A 6,000-nucleotide genomic window follows, 5' to 3' on the forward strand; every position below is an offset into this window, starting at 1 on the left:
TTATAAGAGTTATTATATGGTTCTATTACAGCTATAATACAAAATAGGGTTATAATAGTTATAGTTATATTGCAGTTATAATACTAACTATAGTGATAACTGTTAGAGCTATATTGAAGTTATAATATTAAATAGTTACAGTTATAATGGTTATATTACAGTTTTATTACAGCTATAATACTAAATATAGTTATAATATAGTTATATTATACTTACAGAACTAAATAGTTATAATAGTTACATTATAGTTATATTACAGCTACAGTACTAAATATAGTTTTAATAATTGTATTACAGTTATAATTCTAAATAGGTCTAGTTATAATAGTTATATTCTAGTTATATTACAGCTATAATACTAAATAGTTATAATAGTTATTGTTCTGGTTTGAAAGTACAACCGGCGAGAGACTCCAAGCCAGAAACAGAATTTATTAGGAGAAAGGAAAAACCCAAAATACCCGCAGGAGTGTACACAAAACGAAACCACGGACAGAGCGCGAACTCCGCGCTTCCGCCGGAAGCGGCTGACTCCGCCGCGGGGGAACTTCCGCCAGTACTTCCGCCAGGCGCGGCTTCTGATTGGCCCGCGCTGCGTTTGGCCCTTCTCGCCAGAAGTCTCGCGAGAGAAGCAGCGCGGCCATGTTTGTTGAGGGCAATTCTGTGGGCTCCTGAGCGCGCAGCGCGTTCCCTCCTAAATCCAGCCGGGAACGACGGAACATATCTGCCTGGAAATGGTTGGATGGAGCCTAAATCCACTGAGACTGAGCCTAAACCCCCTGGGATTGACCCAAAGCACCCAAATCCTGGAGCTTCCCTTGGATAGGGGCGGTACTGGAAAGGGCGGTCAGTGACATCATCTCGCCCCGCCCCTTCCCGGCCCCTCCTGAGGCGGCTCCGCCATTTTCCCGGCGCCGGTTCTGGGCCGGGGACCGGCGCCCGTCGGGACTCCTTCGCCACCGGAGCGTCCCCAAAGTGTCCCTAGTGATCATGGAGCCCCAAGAGGTGCGACGGCGGCGTAGGGGGCAGTGGGGGATGGGGGGACACGGGGGCGACAGTGGGGGGTGGCAGAGGGGTCGCGGGGAGGTGACAAAAAGACAGAGGGGACAGCAGAGCCCTCCAGGGGGGGGACAAAGAGAACCTCGGGAGGGCACAGGGGCACCGCAGGAGGCAGCAAGTGCCATGAGGTCCCTGACACCTCCCCTGTCCCCCCCCCCAGCTGTCCCCGGCCCTGCTGCAGCCACAGGTCACCGTGGTGGCCACCCTGGGCGAGCTGCTGGCCACCCTGCCGAGCCTGGACGACATGACTCTGTTCGTGTCCCCATCGCACCTGTACTGCGACCTGATGGACTTCGCCAATGAGCTCCGGGACAGTCTCTACCGCATTGATGGCACCAGATGGCGCCGCAACGCCACCTTCGATGATGATGAGACTCCCGCCTCCCTGAGCCGGGCCCTGGCCGCCTACAAGAGCATCTCATGGACCACCAGGTCCCGTGTACAAACGGACGCCTGGGAGTGGCAGCGGTCAGTGGCTGCACTCGTGAAAAGGTGGGCCCAGCTGGCCCGGGCAGCCACCAAGCTCCCCAACACCTGCAGGGATTTGGCCACCAAGGCGGCCGACATGGCCACCACCACCACTGCCCGGGCCAGGGAGCTGCAGTACAAGGCTGCCCGTTATTGGACAGCTCAGGAAAACATGGTGGAGCTGGGTCAGGCCCTGGGCGGGGAGGAGAGGGCTGAGGTGGTGGCCGGGCAGGAAGTCCAGGTGAGGAGAGAAGCTGTGGAGGCTTCCAGCAAGGCAACAATGGCCACCATGGTGAGACAGCGGCTGGAGGTGTCCCTGGGGCTGCTGGAGCGCTTGATGGCCGCGTTTGATGAAGCCACCGCCTTCCCCCGGGAGCTGCAGCGCCTGCTCAAGGACATTGAGCCTGTCCTGGAGGGGACAAATCAGGCATCCCCCAATGTCCCTGAGGCCTTGGTGGCCAAGGTGGCCATGGCTGAGCGGCTGTGGGAGGCAAACGCCTGCCTGGCCAAGGATCACCTGGTGGGGACACTTCAAGACATCATTGACTTCTTGTTCCACGGTGCTCCCACCAGCCGCAGTGCCTGTGAGGTGGCCGAGCGGTGCCAAAGAGCCATTGAGGACATCCCAAGGCTTCTTCGACCCCGGGAGTGTCCCCAAGGTGTTCCCAAGGTGTCCGCAGTGAGCATGGAGCCCCAAGAGGTCTGGAGTGGGAGGGGAAGAGAGAGGGACAGAGGGGACACTGGGGGGGAGGGTAAGTGGGGGATGGGAGGGACACAGGAGGTGGTGCATGGGACAGGGGGTCACAGAGGGAACAGGAGGGAGTGGCAGGAAAGGGGGAGGTGATAGAGGGGAAGGGACACAGGGGGACATACGGTTATATAGGGCACGGGGTGGTAGGGACATGGGGGGTGGCAGAGGGAACAGCAGTGGGGCAGGGGGCGGGAGGAGCTATGAGGGGAGGGACAGGGGGTGGCAGAGGTAGCAAGAGGCTGAGAAAGGGACAAAGGGGACCGTCAGGGCCAGGGGCCCGTAGCACATGGCACTTACGGCCTACCTCCCAGTAGGCCGTAAGTGCCACCAGGACCTTGACACCTCCTCTGTCCCCTCCCTAGCTATCCCCGGCCCTGCTGCAGCCACAGGTCACTGTAGTGGCCACCCTGGATGAGCTGCTGGCCACCCTGCACAGGCAGGCTGAGATGATGCTGCTGCTCATGTCAACAGTGAGCCTGTACCAGGACCTGGAGGACTTCACCAATGATCTCCAGGCCACCCTGTATCGCATTGGTGGCACCTGGTGGCGCTGCAATGTCACTGTGGATGATGATGATGACCCTGTCACCTCCAATGATGACGACCCTCCTGCCTCCCTGAGCCGGGCCCTGGCTGCCTACCAGAGCACCCCAGGGACCACCAGGCTCCGTGTGCAAATGGAGGCCAGCAATTGGCAGTGGTCAGTGGATACGCTTGTGAACAGGTGGGCCCGGCTGGCCAGGGCAGCCACCAAGCTTCGCAACACCTGCAGGGTGACGGTCACTGAGGCAGGCTACAGAGTTGCCACTGCCACCGCCCGGGCCAGGGAGCTGCAGGACAAGGCTGCCCATTATGGGACAGCTCAGGAAAACATGGTGGAGCTGAATCAGGCCCTGGGTGGAGAGGAAGGGGCTGAGGTGGTGGCTGGGCATGAAGCCCATGTGAGCAGAGAGGCCAGGGTGGCTGCCAGAGAGGTAACAATGGTCACCATGGTGAGACAGCGGGCAGAGGAGGCCCTGGGGCTGCTGGAGCGCTTGGTGGCCGCGTGTGACGAAGCTGCTGCCTTCCCCCGGGAGCTGCAGCGCCTGCTCTGGTTATCCAAGGCCACAGTGAAGGGGACAAATGAGGAATTCCGTGATGTCCCTGAGGGCTTGGTGGCCAAGGTGGCCATGGCCGAGCGGCTGTGGGTGGCCAACGCCCGCCTGGTCAAGCATCACTTGGGGAAGATACTTCCAGACAGCATTAAATTCTTGTTCAGTGCTGGTCTTGACAACCCCAGTACCTGTGGGGCGGCAGAGCGATGCCAAAGAGCCATGGAGGACATCCCAAGGCTCCTTCAACCCCCGGAGTGTCCCCAAGGTGTCCGCAAGATGTCCCCAGTGAGCACGGAACTCCAAGAGGTGCGAATGGGTGGCAGTCGAGGGGGACAGAGGACACTGTAGGGGAAGGGGGCAATGGGGCATGGAGGGGACACAGGGGGTGGCAGGAGGATACAGGGGGTCGCAAAGGGAACAGGAGAGAGTGGCAGGAAGGGGGGAGGTGACAGAGGTGAATGGGAAAGGGGGGGGATAGGGGGATGGGTGGGACATGGGGGAGAGGGGGCACAAGGGCTAGTGGCAGAGTGGACAGCAATGGGAGAAGGGAGAAGGGTGGCAGAAGGGACAGCAGTGGGGGTAGGGGGTGGCAATGGGGAACAGGGGGCAGGAGGGGCTATGATGGGAGGGCAGGAGGTAGCAGAGAGAAGAAGAGGCTGAGAAAGGAACAGAGGTGACAGAGGGGACCCCTCAGGGGCCAGGGGCCACTCCTGTAAGCAGTAAGTTCCCTGAGTTCCCTGACACCTCCCCTGTCCCCTTCCCAGCTGTCCCCAGCCCTGCTGCAGCCACAGGTCACCGTGGTGGCCACCCTGGGCGAGCTGCTGGCCACCCTGCCCAGGCGAGCTGAGGAGATGGTGTTGCGCGTATCCCCATTGCGCCTGTACTGGGACCTGGAGGAATTCACCAATGAGCTGCGGACCACCCTGTATCGCACTGATGACACCTGGTGGCGTGACAATGTGGCAACAATGTGGCGACAATGTGCCATCCCCGTGGATGATGCTGACCGTCCTGCCTCCCTGAGCCAGGCCCTGGCTGCCTACAAGAGCACCCCAGGGACCCCCCAGAACTGTGTGACAATGGTGGCCAGCAAGTGGCAGGAGTCAGTGTCTGTGCTTGTGGACAGGTGGGCTGAGCTGGCCAGAAAGGCCACCGAGCTCTGCAACACCTGCAGGGATTTGGCCACTGAGGCGGCTGACAGGGTGGCCACTGGCACCGCCCGGGAAAGGGAGCTGCAGGCCGAGGCTTCCTGTGATGGCACAGCTCAGGAAAACATGGTGGAGCTGGGTCAGGCCCTGGGTGGGGAGGAGGGGGCCGAGGTGGTGGCTGGGTATGAAGCCCAGGTGAGGGAAGAGGCCATGGACACCACCAGCAAGGCAAGAAGGGCCACCATGGTGAGACAGCGGGTGGAGGCGGCCCCGAGGCTGCTGGAGCACTTGGTGGCCGCGTGTGACGAAGCCAATGCCTTCCCCCGGGAGCTGCAGCGCAGGGTTGGGGACATCGAGGCCGCCCTGAAGGGGACAAATGAGGCAGCCCCCAATGTCCCCGAGGACTTGGTGGCCAAGGTGGCTGTGGCTGAGTGGCTGTGGGCAGCCAACACCCGCCTGGTCAAGCATCACCTGTCAGGGACACTTCAAGACATCATCGACCGCTATTTCGGTTGCGGTCCCGACAGCCCCCGTTGCCGTAGCGTGACTGAGTGGTGCCAAAGAGCCATCGAAGACATCCCAAGGCTCATTGAACCCCTGGAGTGCCCCCAGAGCGTCCCCAAGGTGTCCCCAGTGAGCATGGAACTCCAAGAGGTGCGATGGGGGGAGGGGGGGATGTGGGGACAGAGGGGATGCTGGTGGGAGGGAGAGGAGGCGGGGGGGGGGTGGTAAGTGGGCAATGGTGGATGGAGGGGACAGGATGTCGCAAAGGGGACAGGAGGGAGTGGCTGGAAGTGGCGAGGTGACAGAGAAGGGGAGGAGACATGGGGAAGGATGGGGGAGTGGGGGATGGGGGGGACATGAGGAAGATGGGGACACTGGAGGTGGCAGGGGCTATGAGTGTGGTGGTAGGGGGTGGCAGAGGGGCAACAATGTGGGCAGGGTGGCAGAGGGGACAGCACAGGGGCAGGGGGCGAGAGGGGCTACAAGGGGAGCGGCAGGGGGATGGAGGGAACAATAGGGTGACAAAGGGACAGAGGTGACAGAGGGGACCTCTGGCGGTAGGGGGCCACCTCAGGAGGCCATAAGTGCCACCAGGTCCCTAACACCTCCCCTGTCCCCTCCCCAGCTGTCCCCAGCCCTGCTGCAGCCACAGGTCAGCGTGGTGGCCATCCTGGGTGAGCTGCAGGCCACCCTGCCCAGTCTGGATGAGATGATGCTGCTGTTGGTGTCTCCAAGCTGCCTGTACTGGGACCTGATGGACTTCACCAGGGAGTTTCAGACCACCCTGTCCCGCCTTGATGCTGCCTGGTGGCGCCGCAATGTCACCTCCAATGATGATGACCCTCCCACCTCCGATGTTAATGACCCTCCCACCTCCGATGATGATGACCCTCTCACCTCCGATGATGATGACCCTGTCCTCTCCGATGATGATGACCCTGTCCTCTCCGATGATGAGCCTGTCCTCTCCGATGAC

General features: G+C 60.3%; 1 protein-coding gene across 1 annotated transcript in view; it reads left to right on the forward strand.

Annotated features, from left to right (window-relative positions):
- Positions 1–6,000, forward strand: part of LOC127060516 (serine/threonine-protein kinase PAK 1-like) — a 176,416-nt gene that overhangs the window by 7,539 nt on the left and 162,877 nt on the right. The gene's annotated exons all lie outside the window — the stretch shown is intronic.

Source organism: Serinus canaria, chromosome 25 (assembly GCF_022539315.1).
Source record: "Serinus canaria isolate serCan28SL12 chromosome 25, serCan2020, whole genome shotgun sequence".
Taxonomy (NCBI): domain Eukaryota; kingdom Metazoa; phylum Chordata; class Aves; order Passeriformes; family Fringillidae; genus Serinus; species Serinus canaria.